This window comes from Phascolarctos cinereus, unplaced genomic scaffold (assembly GCF_003287225.1).
Source record: "Phascolarctos cinereus isolate Bilbo 61053 unplaced genomic scaffold, phaCin_HiC Scaffold_4;HRSCAF=312, whole genome shotgun sequence".
In the NCBI taxonomy this organism is placed as follows: domain Eukaryota; kingdom Metazoa; phylum Chordata; class Mammalia; order Diprotodontia; family Phascolarctidae; genus Phascolarctos; species Phascolarctos cinereus.
Window position 1 is genome coordinate 260168973 of NW_027555847.1, and position 20800 is coordinate 260189772.

Sequence of the window (20800 nt, forward strand, 5' to 3'; positions counted from 1 at the left end):
AAAAAAATAAAGAGCCACATATCCAAGAGAATAAAATATAGTCAAAACAACATACAGACTCTCTATGTTGTGATAACATATGACACTTTTTTTTCTGTATTATAAAAACAGTAAGACAGTTGATTCAATTAACCACAATAAAGAAGGAAATACTACAATGTGCAGCAGAAAACTGAAAATGAAATGCTTATTTTGAAGGGTTGGTTTCTTTGCTTCATTTCCTATTTTTTTTTTAATTTTACTTAGAATAAGATGAAATAGTGTGTATGAGGTTGTCTGTAGTACTAGCCACAAACAAGTCAGACAATAAGTGAATTCACCTTGTTTATGTTTCTGGAAATTGTCTCATATACTATGCTGGAAAGTTGACAATTAAGTAAACCAATCCAAAGCTCAAGAGTTCCCTCATATACATAAGAAACTTTGTTTGCCAGGAAAGACCAGCTCAGGCTTTCAGCATATTGTTTTTGAACACCTTTAACCTATGTTTAGAACTTATTTTTCAGGTATATTTTTGCTTTAATTAGGTAGACAGTGATTAACCCAAGGTAATCATTACATAAGTACATGTCTTACTTGTTAGAAAAAATATGTGTACACACATGTGTATGTATGTATACATGTAAGTATGTACTATTCATTGTTAGATCCTATGTCTATTCTAGACAACAAAGTATTTGGAAATATGTAGCAAATCTGCAAGACTTCACAGTACCATTAGTGAATAATTTTTGCATCTCAACCTGAATCATTTTTTAAAGCTGTCATTGAATGAATATAATTAGCTTCATAAACAGGTCATTTGTCATTTACATATGTTCTGATTTCCCCCATATTCTTTATCTCTAAAACTTAATATTCTATCTCTCCCCACTATGCCTTTGCAAATGTTTTCTGTCCTCCCATTCCTGTAATGCTTTTCCTCTGTCTCTTATCTTCTTCAAGATAAGAATTAGCTTAGGTTCCACCTTCTGCAGAAAGTTGACTGGTGTTCTTTCCCTCTTCAAATTAGCACTGTTCATGGCATTTAAAAGGTGCTTAATAAATGTTTATTGTTTGATTAATTGATTGATGATCTTAAGTGTACTTGTCTGTTCATAGACTGTATCTAAGAAAAAGAATATATGTTCCTTGAGGGCAGAGACTATTTCTCTTTTTGTCTTCATGTCCTTTGCGTATGGCTGAGTGCCTTAAATTTAGTATGTGCTCCATAAGTACTTATTGAATGATTGATAGATAAATGTATGTTCTTTAACAAGTGTGCATATAACCTTGATGTATTCTTTGAATTTTAAATGGGATAAAAAAAAGATGATGTCCTGGACTTCCATTAAAAATAAACAAATGAGCAAAAGTCTTGCCCCACATTAGCATCAGGACTGGATCTGGTATAAAGAGTTAGGTTTGCAGGAATAGCTGATTAGGAGCAGAGAAGGAATCACTCAGTTCTCATGGAGTATGACACTAGCACATGCATGTTTCTTGAAAGAAAAAAAACATTTTAGATTTTTTATCTTTCCATTACGTTCACACACTAAAGCATATTAGAGAAGTCCTGACGTGTCTTCAATATATGGAGGGAAAGAACGACTTCTAAGATGGCATTAGTAGTCCCTGCTTCCAATTAAAATCACAGCAACTTACAGGTAAGATAAATCTTGGTTGTCAATGAGACTGTGTTGAGTTCACACTGAAGTGCTTTTCCTAGTGACACTTAAAAAGTCATTTGAGCCAGCACCTCAGCAAGTTATATTTTTCTCACTAATAAAATGCCAAGCTGTAAAGTGCCTGAGGAACAGAAGTGGCCCAGGCTATGATGGGAACTTGAGAGAGAAAGATAAATATCACTGTACACAAATGTGGAACGAGTTCCACAAAAGTGGAACAGACCAATTATGTGAGTATAATTTCCCACTTGGCCTGAATTAGATTCTCCACACTCATTCAATCAGTACATGGCCTAATACCTTTGCAGTTTACACAGCTAGGTTGCATTGCAGGGTTTTGTTTTGTTCTCTTTTTTTTTTTATAAATAATTATACATCAGCTACCACCTCAACATTGCTAAACATATGCTTTCTGAGTGGCTTTTCCCTTGTGCCTCCTCCCATCCCTCTGCCAAATGCTTCCATTTTCAAAACCAGTAGTTTTTGTCAATTATGGAGGCATGACTTATGCAACTTAAGATTTATGACTAAGCCTTATATGGTGTTTAATGTATTTATTTATTCCAAGCACCCCTTCAAACAAAGCTGTAAAGCATAAATCTGTAGCATCCTCAGTTACTCATTAAGATGTTTGTGAACTTTGGGGAAGTTGGAAGGAGCTAGGACCTCATACGTGGTAGTGAACTTTTATTGGTGGCTGTAAACCTAATGCTGGTTCTTTGAACTGAAGTTTCTATAAAATACTTCAGGGATAAAAGATATATAGGTAGAAAAAAGTGATTTTATATATATATATATGTGTGTGTGTATGTATATGGAGTCTGAATTAATATTATCACTTTTTTCTGACTATATATATGTTATATATAATATATATATATATATATAACATACATACATAGTATATATAGTACGTGTAGTATATATAGAGTATACAGTGTATATATAGTATATAGTATATATATAACATATATATAGTATGTATGTATATAGTATATATATGTATATAGTATATACATATGTATAACATGACACACTATATGTTGAAAAGAATTGTGTTCTGTGTAATAATAATAACCTATATATAAGCAGTCGTAACATAAAGAAAGTTAGAAGAACACAGAAGGTGACAACTTGCACAACTGAAAACAGGGGGAAAGTCCTTGACCAAATAAGTCTGAAAGAGAATGCCAGGAGATAAAATGGATAATTGAGAGAACCTAAAATTGAAAAAGTTTTGCTAAAAAAAAATCAATGTAACCAAAATTACAAGGAAAATGGGTAACTGGGAGAAAATCATTGTATCAAGGTACTCTGATAGAGGTCTGATATCTAAGTTATGTGAGAAATTGATTTAAATGTATAATAATCAATAAATGGATTAATTGTCAAATAATATGAATAGACAGTTCCCAAAAGAAGAAAGACTGTCAACAACCATTTTGAAAAGTTCCAAATTGTTAGATTAAAATAAAACAATTCTGATATTTTACCTCATAGTTCAGCAACTCTTTTAGTGGTGGTAAAGAATTAGAAATCAAGAGAATGCCCATAAGTTAGGGACTGGCTGAACAAGTTGTGGAATATGATTGTGGTATAATAATATTATGGTATGAGAAATGATGAGCAGGATAATCTTAGAAGAAAACCTCAACTTACATGAACTGATGCAAAATGAGTATAACCAGAAGAACAATGTATACAGTATTAATAATAATATATAATGATCAACTGTGAATAATTTAGCTATTTTCAGCAATCCAACGATCCAAAACAATTCTGTAGGACGTGTGACAAAAATGTTATCCAGCTCCAGATAACTGATGGAATCTGAGTTCAGACTGAAATATACTTAAAAAAAACCTTTTTCCTTTTTATCTGTTTTTACACAATATGACTAATATTAAAATATGTTTTGCGTGACTGTGCATATAAAACCTGTATGTAATTGCTTACCTTCTTCGTAAGGGCAGGCAGGAGAAAAGTCGTAACCCAAAAATTTCAAAAACAAATGCTAATTATTATACATGTAATTGGGAAAAATGAAATATTGAGTTAAAAATCTGTAAAAATGTGAGAAAATGTTGCTTAGAATAAAAAAAAAGTTTGCTAAAACTTCTCATGAAAAAGAACAACTTAAAATCAATTTGGTTATTAAGGAACAAGCCACCTAAAATGCCTGTAACATTTTCACCAATTTTATTGATTATAATAAAACTGTTGATTGAGTTCTACACTCACGGGTGGCTCTCATTCTAAAATATATGAAATGGCTTCAAGTGTAACAAGAATGCAATCGTATAAATGCACATACAGAAAATTATTTTCTACTTAAAATATATCAGCTACGCCATAAAGTCAAATGATTGTTTGTTGTTTTTGTTCCTGTTCTAGACATATCTTTTAGGGTAGCAGTTTACCCTAGCATTAAATCCATTAGCATTGCTACTAATTTTGTTGAGTGTTGCTTGTAAGTCAAAAAACATACATAAAATATCTTTTTCATCATCTTATACATATGTGTGATTTCAAGTTATATGGCTCCACCAAAAAGTACATTAAAAATCTCTTTCTTCTCCCGAACTAGAACTAATAGCTACTTCATGCGTTACATCCCCATGAACTCAACCAACAGTATATTAACAAAAGTTTTTAATAAATAACTGAATCATACAGATTTTGATACAGAAAGTGAGGGCCTTATGATACTTAAAATGATTAAATATCTTGTTCTTGATAAGTTGAAGAATTTATTCTGAAGAAGCTTGGATTTAGCAATCAGTGTAGATTATCCAAGGAAATGGTAGACGTTACTGAAAGGTACAAAACAAAACAAAACAACAAGTATTTGAACAAATACTAATAAAACATACCCTGAATGCTAGAATTATAAGAAGAAATTATTTTTCTTTTTTTTGGATAATTAACTTATTTATTTTTAGTTTTCATCTTTCACTTCCATAATATTTTGAGTTTTAAATTTTCTCCCTCTCCCACTTCTTCCCCCCCACACAGAAGACAGCATATAATCTGATACAGATCTTACATATACATTCATGTTAAGCATATTTTCCCATTAGTCATGATGTAAAGAATTAATGGGAGGAACAATGAGAATGAAGCACTAAAACAAAACAACAAAGGAAAAGGAGAGCAAATAATATGCTTCCATCTGCATTCAGACACCATATTTCTTTCTCTGGGTGTGGATGGCAATTTCTATCATAAGTTTTTTGGACTTGTGTTAGATTCTTGTATGGCTGTGAAGAGCCAAGTCTATCAAAGTCAGTCATCCCATAATATGGCTGTTACTGTGTACAATGTTCTACTGGTTCTGCTCATTGCACTCTGCACCAGTTCAGGAAAGTCTTTCCAAGTTTTTTTGAAGTCTGCCTGGTCACTACTTCTTATAGCACAATAGTATTCCATTATATTCATATACCATAATTTGTTTAGCCATTGCCCAATTGATGGGCACCCCCTCAATTTCCAAGTCTTTGCCACTACAAAAAGGGATGCTATAAATATTTTTATACATGCGGGTGAAGAAAGTATTTTTTCATAAACTGAGAAAACAAAGCACTACTAAAAATTCAGGTGCTGAAGTGTCCCTGGCAAGTCAGTATATGAAGTATTGGAACCACAGCCTTATCACTAGTATAACTGTTGACTACCATTACCAAGGCATAACATTTTTTTCATAGTAATTTTAGAACAATATTATTAATAGGTGTTGTTATACCAAATTCTCACAATCCCCAAGTAATATTGGAAGGAATTATTTCAGAGAAGAAAGGGAAAACTGAGCTGAAGAAATCAACCACTTTGGAATAGTATGATATAAAGAGCATCCTATCTACTACTCTTCTTTCCTAAAGATGCTTTCAGAAGATGAGATTGTATCCCAATACTTTTTTTCAGTTACAAAAACAATTTACTTTTTCAACATTTGCAATAATCTACAAGACTTCAAATGTGAAAGAATGATGCTGGTATAGTAACTCGTACCAGGCATATTTATATTTTAACTCTATCAAAAATATGACAATATGAATTATTATAATCATTGTAGTATGCTTTAAAACTTTTAAAGTGCTTTACATGTATTGTTTAATTTAATTTTCTTAATAACTCTGTGAGGTAGATGCAATTTTTATACTGAACTTGAGAGAGTTTAAGTAATTTGTCTTGAATAACAAAGTGACTAATTATCCAAAGTAGGATTTGAACACAGATCTTCCTGGCTCTTAGTCCAATATGCTACCCAATATCCATTACTTAAAATTTTACAGTAAGCGATGGCAGGTACAGGATAGGAGTATAGGAAAAAAAGTCAGGGCAGTGCATACAGATTTAAGAGTCCTCCATACAGAGGTGATGGTTGAAACTAAATGATTTCATGAAAGAAAGAGTATAAATAGAAATAAGCCAAGCACTTAAAGGCAGACTCATAAGTAACATTCAGATTTGGTTATTGGGGGAAGGAAAAAAGGGGAGAAGGAGAGAGAGAAACAGAGAGAGAGAGAGAGAGAGAGAGAGGAGAGGAGAGAGAGAGAGAGAGAGAGAGAATATAGCATAATTATCACATAGGCCATTGAAGGACAACATTTCAAGAAAGTTAACAGAGTCAAATAACAAAGGGACATTGGATTTGTTGGCTAAGAGGTGTTAGGGAATTACAAAATCATTAGTGACCTTTATAAGCTTAGCTTCATTCAAAAGAGGGAAAGGTGATTACAAGGAGTAAATAATTATAGAATTTTGTACTAACTTAAGTCTGATTTTGGGTAAGATACATATTATTTCTTTTTGTTTGTTTGTTTGTTTTGGTTTTTGCTAGGCAATGGGGTTAAGTGACTTGCCCAGGGTCATAGAGGTAGTAAGTGTCAAGTGTCTGAGGTTGGGTTTGAACTCATGTCTTTCTGAATTCAGGACCAATGCTCTATCCACTGTGCCACTGAGCTGCCCCAAATATATATATATATATATATATATATATATATATATATATATATATATATATATATATTTTTTTTTTTAACTTGTACCTATCTAGTGCTTGGAAGTTTCCAAATCTTTTTTTTTTTTTTTGGTGAGTAAATAAGAGTTAAGTGACTTGCCCAGGTTCACACAGCTAGTAAGTATCAAGTGTCTGAGGCTGGATTTGAACTCAGGTCCTCCTGACTTTAAGGCCTGAGCTCTATCCACTGCACCACCTAGCTGCCTCCATATTACTTCTGAAATATGCAGTTGCTCTTGACAGTATTGATATGGCTTCTGCCCTTGTGTTTTGGATTTTAAAATCACACAGAGACAATATTCTTTTCAAGAGGACTTGCATTGTAGTCGAAAGAAAATTTCTATGAGGCTATTTCCTTTAATTTCTAATATTATTGAGAAAATTCAAGAAGTGTAAGAAAGATGTAAAAGTGTTTACATTCATTATTCTGAGGTTGAAATACAACAGTGACTCTTGACAGCATTTAAAAGGTAACTGCAGAAAGGTTTAGTACTGTCTTTAAACAGGTTTACCTTCCCTAAAGCTCAGTACTTTCATAAAAAAAATACCTCTTTTATGGGCAGATAAGGGTGAAATACCTTTATAGCCCATTATCTTGAAATTTGACCTACTTCTTATGGTAGTGCTACCTGTTAATTAACTCAGAAAACCTGGCTTAGATGATAGCTGATCAAATATCTTATTAATAGATTTGAAAGAAAAAATGGCATTGAGGAATTATCTCATTCTATATTGTGTTTAGGTGAATTTCATTCAGTCACAATGGATCACATTGTATATGGCTTGGAACTTAATAAATTTTGACATGAAAGAGTAACAATTACTAACAACAGCAGCAATAGCAATGGTAATAGGCAGTGTGAGGACATAGTTTAGAGTTTTGGACTAGTAAGTTCTAATTTCAATTCTAGCACTTATTCGTCATGTGACTTTTAAACATGTTTTTGAAATGAGTCCAAGTATTGAAATTAGAACTCTTTAGCCAAATGCACTAAGCCCTGTCCTCATACTGGTGTTAATAATTTTTACTCTTTCATTTCAAAATTTACTAGGTTTCAAGCCATACACAATGTGATCCATTTTAAAAAATACTGGAACACACAATGAAATAATCTGTGATTTCATTACTATGGGGAGCTCAAAGTATTGAATTTTGACTTGTAGTCAGGAACATCTCAGTTTGAATCTTGTTTGATGGGTGACTTAACCTCTCAGACTTATTTTTTTATCTATTAAAAGAGATCATAATTGTATCTACTAATCTGAAGCCATGTGAGCAACATGGAATAGAACAAGACAATTTTTTTCTGATCCCTATAACCTCACAAACGCCTCCAAAACAAAATTTATCTACCAATGATAAAGAAACTTTAGCTGTTTCCAAGGCCTAGGATATGAGATACCCAAAAGAAAGTTAAAAAATCAGCTGGCGTTCACCGACTCTGAGATTATTACATCCTTCCTCCAACATTCCACACCTTCAGCAGTAAGGCTGTATTAGCAGATTCATGGATATGAAAGAAGCTTAAAATAAAACCCAACACAGACTCCAGTTTCCTCTTCTTTTCTCCAGTGCTGTGGAGACTCAGGCTCCAGACTGCAGAAATTTGTCCTGACTATTACAGCTAGCCAGTACTGCTACAGCCCTTCAAGAACAAAAGTGTACAAGGGACTACATCCCAATAGCACCAATGTGGCAAAGCTCTGTACTACCAGTGCTGGGGTGGATGACCCCCATAATACCAGTGGAACCTGTGCTAGGCTAATAACCCATAGCATCAGTGCTACAAAGCACCAAATTGCCAGTGTTGGGGAAAAGAACTAAAGAACAGAGAACACAGGACAAGAAAACAGGACAAGACATCATGTTTATGGGGTTGTATATCACTCCACTAAGTCTGAAGGAAAGAACATAACTTCCAGCTGGGGTCAGTTCTTGCCATCCAAGTTACTTGGGGTAGAGACTTAGGCTGGTGAACCATAAATTGCCCCAAAGTGGAGGAGACTGAGAAATTTTTAAATCTAGCCCCCAAGGAAACCAGAAAGTTGGTAGTAGGGGAAAATAAAAGAAAAAAGAAAGGCTGCTATCACTAAAGATTTCAAGAAGAAGAAAACTCAAAGTCCTCAAATATAAACAAATAAAATCATAGTGAAAACATTAACAGCAGATGGAACTATGTCCTCCACATCTAGTAAATGAGCTCAGGATCCATGAAAAAAAAATATTACAAAACAAAGGAAAATGATACAATCTTTGATGAGACAGAGGATCATGTGGAACTTGAAGGTAATGTGGAATTACAGCATGCTGTTCCTGAGTGTTTCAAAGGAGAAATGAGAATTATGAAAATATAATTTATATCTAGTACAGCAAAAATAATGTAAAGATTAGAAACCTAGGATCTGCAATGCAAGACTCCCTAAAGAAACAAAAGAGAGAAAATAGATTGGGAATATAAATGAACTTAAGTGAAGGACAATCTAGAAGGAAGTAAAAAGAAAACCAATATAATTTAATAAAAATGGTTTCATGATGCAAGCAAAACTTACTGATCTCTAACATAAAATCCTAGAGAAAACCTAATTTTCATATGTCTCAGAAGAGCAAATAAGAACCAAAAAGTTTAACATCTTAATGCAAGAAATAGTACAAGAGCACTCAGAACTTCTGAACAGAGAAAATGACATACTAGTTTAAAAAAATTTTAGGGATTGACTCCAGAAAACAATAAAAACCAAGACTACTAACTTCAAGATAAATTTTGGTTAAATTTAACAATTCAGTTTAGAAACAACAAACTCTGAAGCAATCAGGAGTCACCTAATCTAACTTCATTAGCCTTTTATCTATGGGGTCATGTCAAAATTATCATTCATGTATCAAAACCTTACTTTTTGAATGATCTTAATGCTAGGATTACAAATGCATACAAATGCAAATGAATTACTGAGTTAACAACTGATTAATGTTTTTACAAAGTTCAAAAGTTAACTAAAATAAGTATAGCACTTGACAACGATTATGTTGAGTTTTAACAAGAAATATATCAATATTATAAACATTAAAATAATTAACCTTCCAATTTTTTTAATGTGTAAATTCACAAAATGCTACATATTTTATATTTCTAAAGTTATTAAAGTTTAAACATGCACTAAGATTTTTGAAGATTGTATATGATATGTGTGTACATACTCCATATGTACATGAAAATAGTTCAAAATTTCTTATACAGTTCTCTTGTTCTCCTTTGTTTATAAAAATGTTTGTGTTCATTGATGATCATTGATTTCAAAATAAGGAAAGGAAATTTTATACAAAAGTAAAAGAATTGGAAGCCTTCCACTTCATTAAAGATCCATTCCTTCTCATCCCCATAAGATTATGCTGTGTAAATTTTTCTGCATAAATTATGTTTGATTGTAAGCCTGTATCTTATCTTCCTGAATATTGTATATTAACAACCATTCCTTAATACATGGTAGCTGGGACTTCCACTTCTGGGAGCCAAGATGATGGGGTAAAAAGGTAGTTGCTCTCACCCTCCTGTAACAACCTCTAAAAGCCCAGAAAAATATTGTACCAGGAAAAACTCTGGAGCAGCTGAACCTGAAGAAAGATGGGAGAGGAGCAGTCCAGTATCACAGCTAGATTGAAGGATTAACAGGAAAGGCCCCTCCTGCATGGAGGAACAGGAGCAGTACAGAACAGGAGGCATTCTGCCAAGCTAGTGGAAAGCCCCATTTTAGCATACCAGGAGGAGATCTTGAAATCTGGGTGGTGGAGCAGGCAAATACCTGGACCTCCAAGTGCCACAGTAAGGGCTGGGGAACTGGTGGAAACCAGCTCAGAAAACCACCAGTTGCCTTGGCATTCTACAGCAGTTTCCCAGGGTCTCAGCAAAAATCTGTGAAGCGTTCCAAGGGACCCCAGACGGGTAAACACCCTGCAACATCCATCTGAAAGAAGCTGAAGAAAGCAAAAGGAAAGGAAAAACAGGCAATATTCAGGAGCCAGACTACCCAATCCTACCCTTAGAGTTCCAGTGTTGCTGATTCCCATCCAACACCAGGTAAACTAACAGTACCTTACAGCCTTCAACTGCCAACATCAGGGACCACAGCACACAAAGACAGTGACCAGGCACAAAGCTTAGAGCACAAGAAGCTTGGGTCAGTGCCCTCTGCTCCCCAGCAGGAGAGCTCAATGTCTTTGAAAACCAGGAAATAAGCAAACACCATGAGTAAAAAGAAAGATACCACAGATTCACATTATGAGAACAGTGAAGATCAAAGCAGAGATTCTGAAGAGGACCATATTGTCAACAAACTCACATCTAGAACCTCAAAAGGGAATATGAACTGGTATGAAGCCCAAAAAGCCTTCTTAGAAGAGCTCAAGAAGGATTTTAAAAGTCAAATGAGAAAGGTAGAAGAATCCTTACAAAATACAATTGGCCAACAGGAAAAAAAGTACACTGAAGAAAACAAGTCCATAAAAAACACAATTGGTCAAGTGGGAAAGGAGGTACAAAATCTAATAGAAGAAAACAATTCGTTAAAAATTTGAATTGGGCAAATGGAAGCTAATGACTCCATGAGAGAGCAAGAATCAGTCAAATGAAACAAAAGAGAAGAAAAAATAGATGAAAATGTAAAATATGTCACTGGTAAAACAACTGATCTGGAAAATCAATGCAGGATAGAAAATTTAATATTTATTGGTCTACCTGAAAATCATGGTGAAAAAAAGAGCCTGGATAGTAACTTTCAGGAAATCATCAAGGAAAACTGTCCTGAAGTCCTAAAACCAGAAGGTAAAATAGTCACAGAAAGAATCCATAGATCACCTCCTAAAATCACCTTCCCAAATTGAAAATGCCAAGGAATATAGTAGCCAAATTCCAAAATTACCTGGTCAAGAGAAAATACTGCAAGCAGCCAGAAAGAAACAATTGAAATATCATAGAAATATCCTGAAATATCACAGGATCTTGCAGCTTCTTCATTAAAAGACCACAGGTCATGGAACATGATATTCCATAAGGCAAAGAAACTTGGATTACAACCAAGAATCAACTAGCCAGTGAAAATGAGCATGATCTTTCAGGGGAGCAGATGGATATTCAATGAAATAGAGGACTTCTAAACTTTCCTGATAAAAAGACCATAGCTCAACAGAAAATTTGATTTTCAAATACAAGACTCAAGAGAGACATGAAAAGGTAAATGGGACAGAAAGATACAACATGTTGTTAACAAGGGTAAAACTGTTTACATCCCTACAAAGGAAGATGACACTTGTAATTCTTGAGAACTGTATTGTTATTGCACCATGTTAAAGGAGTATACATAAAGGGAGTGGATATAACTTGACTTTGATGTAATGATAAAAATAAAATCTAATCAAGTGGGTTAAATGGATCCAAGTAAGTGGATTAGTCTGACCTAAGAAAATGTACTGAGAAAGGAGGAGGCAGACAAGGGTAAATTACATTACAGGAAAAGACATAAAAGCCTATTATAGCAGAGGGAGAGAAGGGAGGGAGATGAGCATTGTTTGAAGCTTACTCTCATCAGATTTGGCTCAAGAAGGAAATAACGTAATCAGTTAGGTACAGAAATCTAACTTGCCCTTTAGGCAGTAGGAGGGAAAAGGGGAAAGAAAAAGGGGGGCTAATAGAAGGGAGGAGGAACTGAGGGAGGTGGTGGTCAAAAGCAAAACATTAGTGAGGAGGGAAAAGGAGAGAGAAAAACATAAACTGGGTGGGGGGCAGGCTGGAGAGAAAGACACAGATAGTAATCATAACTGTGAATGTGAATGGGATGAACTCTCCCATAAAATGGAAAAGGAGCGCAGAATGGATTAAAAACTATAATCCTACAATATGTTGTTTACAGGAAACACATTTGAAAAAGAGTGACACACAAAAGGTAAAGGTAAAAGGCTGAAGCAGAAGTGAAAAAAAAAGCAAGGGTAGCAATCCTGATCTCAGACAAAGCAAAAGCAAAAGTAGACCTTCTCAAAAGAGATAAGAAAGGAAACTACATCCTGATAAAAGGCATCATGCACAATGAAATCATATCATTACTAAACATACATGCAGTAAATGATACAGCATCCAAATTCTTGGAGGAGAAATTCAGGGAGTTACAGGAAGAAATAGACAGCAAAACTATAATAGTGGGGGACCTTAACCTGTCACTCTCTGAACTAGATAAATCTAACCACAAAATAAACAAGGAAGAAGTTAAGGAGTTGAATGGAATATTAGAAAAGTTAGTATGATAGACCTCTGAAGAAAACTGAATGGGCGTAGAAAGGAATATACTTTTTCTCAGTGGTACATGACACATACACAAAAATTGATAATTTAGTGGGGCATAATAACCTCACAATCCAATGCAGAAAAGCAGAAATATTAAATGTATCCTTTTCAGGTCATAGTGCAACAAATATTATATGTAATAAAGGGCCATGGAAAGATAGACTAAAAGAAATAATTGGAAACTAAATAATCTAGTCTTAAAAATGATTGGGTCAAACAACAAATCAGAAACAATCAATAATTTCATTCAAGAGAATGACAATAATGAGACAACATACCAAAACTTATGGGATGCAGCAAAAGCAGTTCTTAGGGGAAGTTTTATATCTCTAAATGCTTACATAAATAAAATAGAAAAAGAGATTAATGAATTGGGCATACAACTAAAAAAACTAGAAAAAGAACAAATTAAAAATCCTCAAACACCAAATTAGAAATATTGAAAACCAAAGGAAAAATTAAGAAAATTGAAATTAAGAAAACTATTGAACTAATAAAAAACTAAGAGCTGGTTTTATGACAAAAACAATAAAATAGATAAACCTTTGGTTAATTTAATTAAAAAAAAAGAAAGAAGAAAACAAATTACTAGTATCAAGAATGAAAAGGGTGAATCCACACAAGGAAGAGGAAATTAAAACAATAATTAGGAATTATTTTGCCCAACTATATGCCAAAATTTGACAATCTTAGTGAAATGGATACATATTTACAAAAATATAAATTGCCAGATTAACAGAAGAGGAAGTAAAATACTTAAATAACCCCATCTCAGAAAAAGAAATTGAACAAGCCATTGATGAACTCCTAGGAAAAAATCTCCAGGGCCAGATGGATTTACATGTGAATTCTATCAAACATTTAAAGAACAATTAATTCCAATACTATATAGACTATTTGGGAAAATAAGTGAAGAAGGAGTCTTACCAAATTCTTTTTATGATACAAATATGGTGTTGATACCTAAACCAGGAAGAGTCAAAAGAGAAAGAAAATTATAGACCAATTTCTCTAATGAATATAGATGCAAAAATTTTAAACAAAATATAGCAAATAGATTAAGCAACTTATCACAAGAATAATACACTATGACCAGGTAGGATTTATACCAGGAATGCAGGGTTGGTTCAATATTAGGAAAACTATCAGCATCATTGAGCATATCAACACCAAAACCAACAGAAACCACATGATCATCTCAATAGATGCAGAAAAAGCTTTTGATAAAATACAACACCATTCCTATTAAAAACTAGAAAGCATAGGTATAAATGGAGTCTTCCTTAAAATAATAAATAGCAACCATCTAAAACCTTCAGCAAACATTATATGTAAAGGTGACAAGCTGGAAGCCTTTCTTATGAGATCAGGGGTGAAACAAGGATGTCCATTATCACCACTGTTATTCAATATTACTGGAAATGTTAGCTTTAGCAATAAGAGAAAAAGAAATTGAAGGCATTAGAATAGCAAAGAAGAAACAAAGCTATCACTCTTTGCAGATGACATGATGATATATTTAGAGAATCCTAGAGAATCAAGCAAAAAACTACTTGAAATAATAAACAACTTTAGCAAAGTTGCAGGCTATAAAATAAACCCACATAAATCATCAGCATTTCTATATATTACCAACAAAGCCCAACAGCAAGAGATAGAAAGAGAAATTCCATTTAAACTTACTGTAGACATTATAAAATATTTAGGAGTCTACCTCCTGAAACAAACCCAGGAACTCTATGAACACAATTACAAAACACTTTTCACACAAATAAAATCAGATCTAAATAATGGAAAAATCAGTTGCTCATGGGTAGGCTGAGCTAATATAATAAAAATGACAATCTACCTAAGCTAATTTACTTATTCAGTGCCATACCAAACTACCAAAAATTATTTTATAGAGTTAGAAAAAAACAAGATTCATTTGGAAAACAAAAGGTCCAGAATATCAAAGGAACTAATGAAAGAAATGCAGGGGAAGGTGGCCTAGCAATTCCAGATCTTAAATTGTATTATAAAGCAGCAATCATCAAAACTGCTTGGTACTGGCTAAGAAATAGAGGTGGATCAGTGGAATAGGTTAAATATGCAAGACACAGTAGTCAATGACTATAGTAATCTATTATTTATAAACCCAAAGACCCCAGCTTCTGGGATAAGAAACTCTTTGAAAAAAACTGCTGGAAAATGAAAAGAGTATGGCAGAAACTAGGCATAGACCCAAAACTCACACCATATACCAAAATAAAGTCAAAATGGGTTCATGATTTAGATATAAAGGCTGATACTGTAAGCAAACTGGGAGAACAAGGAATAGTTTATTATCAGATTATGGAGAACAGAAGAATTCATGACCAAACAGGAGATAGAGAACATTACAAAAAGCAAAATGGATAACTTTTATTACATTAAATTGAAAAGTTTTTGCACAAAAAAGCCAATGCAACTAAGATTAGAGAGCAATAAAAATTGGGAAAGAATTTTTACAACCAGTCTCTCTGATAAGGGCTCATTTCTAATATATGTAGAGAATTAAGTCAAATTTATAAGAATACAAGCATTCCCAATTGATAAATGGTCAAAGGATATGAACAGATAGTTCTCAGATGAAGAAATTAAAGCCATCTATAGTCATATGAAAAAATGCTCTAAATCATTATTGATTAGAGAAATGCAAATCAAAACAACTCTGAGGTACCACATCACACCTATCAGATTGGCCAACATGACAAAACAGGAAAATGATAAATGTTGGAGAAGATGTGGGAAAATTGGAGCACTAATGCATTGTTGGTGTTGTGAAATGATCCAACCATTTTGGAGAACAATTTGGAACTATGTCCAAAGGCTAAAAATGTACATACCCTTTGACACAGCAATAGCACTTCTAAGGCTATATCCCAAAGAGATCAACAAATGGGAAAAGGACCTACATGTACAAAAATATTTATAGCAGCTCTTTTCGCGTGTGGCAAAGAATTGGAAACTGAGAGGATGTCTATCAATTAGGGATTGGCTTAGCAAGTTGTCGTATATGAATGTATGGAATACTATTGCGCTACAAGAAATGATGAACAGGCTGACTTCAGAAAAAACCTGGAAAGACTTGTATGGCTGATGCTGAGTAGAGTGAAGCAGAACCAGGAGAACATTACACACCATAACAGACACGTTGTGTGATGACTAATATTGATACACTTAACCTTTCGCAGCAGTACAAGGATATAAGACATCTCCAAAGGCTTCATGATGGAAAATGCTCTCCACATCCAAAGAAAGAACTATGAAGTTTGAATGTAGATTGAAATACTGTTTGGTATTATATTCTTTTGTTGAGTTTTGTTTCCTCTTTCTGGTGGTTCCTTCTATTGGTCCTAATTCTTACTTATAACATCATTAATCTCAAAATATGTTTAATAGGAATGCATATGTATAGCCTGTATCACATTGCGTGACATCTTGGGGAGCATGGTTGGGAGGAAGGGGAGAATAATTTTAAACTCAAAAACATGTGGAAGTGATTGTTGATAAATCAAAACAAATTAATTAAAAAACACATGGTGGCTGATAAATTTATGTGAGCCTAACTGTGGCTCCTCAGTACTTGAATTCTTTCCTTCTAGATGTTTATGGTATTTCTTTTTTCTTTAACCTAGAAACTTTGGATCCTGGCCATAATCTTTCTGGGAGTTTTTTTTTTTCTTTCAGTAATTGATCAATGAATTCTTTCCATGTTTAACTCGGACCTCTTGTTCTAATGTATTTGGGCAATTTTCCTTTGCAATTTTTTGGAAATATGGTGTCTACGGTCTTTTTCCATTGTGATTTTCAGCTAATAATAATACTATACAACAAATAACATCATCATCATTTATATTATGCTTATGATACGTGACACTTTGCTAAGCACATTACAAATATTCTCTAATTTTATCCTCACAAGAAACCTAGGAGGTAGATATTATTAATATCTGCATTTCATAGATGAGGAAACTGAGGTAGAGGATAACTGAGTTGCCAAAAATTGCACAGTTATCACTTTTTTGAGGCCAAATTTGAACTAAGTTCTTCTTCACCCCAATCCTAACACTCTATCTGCTGCACTAGTAGGTCAGTTATTCTTAAATTATCTCTCTTTTGTATGTTTTCCAGTTCAGTTGTTTTGATACGAACCCTGAATTTCCTCTACCCAACCCTACTTCTTCATCCTGAAGCCTTATCCAACCCTGGAATTCACACTTCAAAAGTAACCTCTATCCTGTGTATTTTCTCTTTATTTGGATGCTTCATCCCAGAACTTCCATTTAATGAGGTGCCCAAACAAGCTATATTTCATTTTTCTCTGGGCCACACTTTGGATTTCTTCTACCATGCCCTCTTTCCAGTACCACTTGTTTTCTTCAATCTTTTTTTCAGCTGACTTTTATGTTTTATCTTTCTCCTTTAAAATGTAAGCCCTTGTGGTCAGGGACTGTTTCTCTTGTTAAAAAAAAACTATTTAGTATTTTATTTTTCCAAAGTTACATATAAAAATAACTTTTAACCTACATTTTTAAAACTTTGAGTTCCAAATTCTCTCCTTTCCTCTCTCCACACAACTATTCATAGAAAAGGCAAGTAATTCAATATAGGTTATGTATGTGTAGTCATGCAAAACATATCCATAATAGTCATGTTGTGAAAGAAAACACAGACAAAAAAAAAGAAACTCAAGAGAAATAAAGGAAGTTATAGACAAGAAAGTATGTTTCAATCTGTATTTAGATACCATCAGTTATTTCTCTGGGGATGGATAGCATTTTTCATCATAATTCCTTTGTAGTTGTCTTGTATCTTTGTATTACTGAGAATAGCTAAGTCATTCAGAGCTGATTATTTTACAATATTGCTGTTACTTTGTACACAGAGCATTTCACTTTGCATCAGTCTGTGCAAGTCTTTCCAGGTTTTTTCTGACAGCACCTTGATCATCATTTTTGATAGTATAATAGTATTCCATCGTAAGCACATACCACAACTTTTTTAGTCATTACGTAATTGATAGGCATCCCTTCAATTTCCAATTCTTTGCCTCAGAAAAGAGATGTTATAAATAGCTTTGTATATATTGCTTCTCCCACCCCCCCTTTTTTTTCATCACTTTTGGGATGCAGACCTAGTAGTGGCATTGCTAGGTCAAAGAGTATGCATGGTTTTATAGTCCTTTGAGCATGGTTCCAAATTACACTAGAGAATGGTTGAATCAGTTCACAACTTCACCAGCAATGCATTGATATGTCATTTTCCCACATCTCCTCCAACATTACTTATTTACCTTTTCTGTCCTATTAGCCAATTTGATAGGTATGAGGTAGTACCCCAGAACTATTTTAATTTGCATTTCTCCATTCAATAGTGAATTAGAGAATTTTTTCATGTGGCTATAGATAGCTTTGATTACATCATCTGAAACCTTATTCCATCTTTTGATCTTTTATTTATTGGTGAATGGCTGTTTTTTATAAATTTGATTCAGTTCTCCATATGTTTGAGAAATGAGGTCTATATCAGAGAAACCTGATTCAATTTTTTTTCACAGTTACTATTGCTAACTGTATTTCCCTCCATGCTATTCCTACCCTTTCTTTATTTTATTCTATTCTTTCTATTCTCTCTCTCTCTCCCTCTCTCTCCCTCTCTCTCTCCTTTCTACCTGTCCTTCTCAAAAATGTTTTGCTTCTGACTACCTCATCCCCTAGTCTGCCCTCCATTTTATCACTGCCTCCACCTTCTCTTGTCACCTTTCCCTTCTACTTTCCTGTAGGATAAGATAGATTTCTATATCTAATTGAATGTATGCTATTTCCTCTTTGAGCCAATTCTAATAAAAGCAAGGTTCACTCACTTCCCTCTCTTCCCCTTCTCTGAAAAAGTTTTTTCTTGCCTTTTTAGGCAAGATAATTTACTCTATTCAACCTCTCCCAGTACATTTATCTCTTGACCCTGAATTTCACTTTTCAGATATCATTCCTTCATATTCAACTCACACCTGTGCCCTATCTAAGTAGCCTAATATTGAGAAAGATCTTATGAGTTGCAAATACCATCTTTCCATGCAGAATGAAATAGTTCAATCTTAATGAGACTCTTAGGATTTCTCTTTCCTGTTTACCTCTTCATGTTTCTCTTGAGTCTTACATCTGAAAGTCAAATTTTCTATTCACTTCTGGTCTTTTCATCAATAATGCTTAAAACTCCTCTATTTCATTAAATATCTATTTTCCCCCCTGAAAGATTATATGGTTTTGCTGAGGAGATGATTCTCAGTTGTAATCCAAGCTCCTTTGACCTACAGAATATTATATTCCAAGCCCTCTGATCCTTTAATGTAGAAGCTGCTAATTCTTTTGTTACCCTGACTGTGGATCCACAATACTTGAATTTTTAATTTTTTTTTTCTGGCTGTTTGCAATGTTTTCTCCTTGACCTGGGAACTCTGGGATGTGCCTATAGTATTCTTGGCAATTTTTATTTTAGGATCTCTGTTAGAAAGTGAATGATACATTCTTTCAATTTCTATTTTACCCTGTGGTTCTAGAATGTCAGGGCAGTTTTCTTTGATAATTTCTTGAAAGATGATGTCTAGGCTCTTGTTTGATCATGGCTTTCAAGTAGTCCAATAATTTTTAAATTATCTCTCATGGACCTCTTTTCCAGGTAAGTTGTTTTTCCAATTAGATATTTTAATACTCTCCTATTTTTTCATTCTTTTGGCTTTGTTTCATAGGTTTTTTTTTTTAATCTCTCATAAAGTCATTACCTTCCATTTGTTCCATTATAATTTGTAATGATTTATTTTCTTCAGTGAGCTTTTGGACCTCCTTTTCCATTTGGCCAATTCTGCTTTACAAGACATTCTTGTCTTTGTTGACTTTTTGGACCTCTTTTACCATTTGGCCTACCGTGTTTTTTAAGGTGCTATTTTCTTCAGTATTTTATTGTGTCTCCTTTACCAAGCTGTTGACTCATTTTTCATAATTTTCTTGTACCAGTCTCATATCTCTTCCCAATTTTCCTCTACTTATCTTACTTGATTTTCAAAATCCCTTTTGATCTCTTCCATAGTCTGAGACCAATTTATATTTTTCTTAGAGGAGTTGGATGTAGAAGTTGTAGTTTTGTTGTTTTCTTCTGAGTGTGTGTCTTGATCTTCCTTGTCACCACAGTAACTTTCTATGGTCATAGTTGTTTTGTTTTGTTTTGTTTTCCCATTGATTATTCATTTTCCCAGTCTATTACTTGTCTTTTTACTCTTTGTTAAAAGAGAGGGCTGCTTCCAGGGTAGAGGGCTCACTCTTCCAAGCTTCAGGTGTTTTGTGCAGCTGTTTTCAGAGATACTTCTAGGGACCTGTAAGCTTTCAGTTCTTCCAAGGTGGTAAGATTTAAGGAGAGGTGTTTACTATACTTCTGGCTTATGCTCTCATCTGTGAGCAACCACGTGCACTCTTTTCTGCTCTAAAATTGTGAGGAGGGGTTCCCTCCACTGATGCTGCCAGCTGTGCTATGCTAATGATCTTCACCCTGCAACTGCCACCTAGGACTGAAACCCAGATCTGAGTATGGTCAAAGCAGCAGAGTCCTGCCTCAGTGCTAGCAAAAAGACCCCTGCAGTCTCCTTCTGACTAGCTGTGTAACCCCTTTAGTGTCTGTAGGCTGAGAGCTCTGGAAGCAGTTCCTGTTGCTGCTACTGCTGCTTCAATGTCTCTGGAAGCCTACTTTTGTTTGCTGGGGCTGTGCTTGTA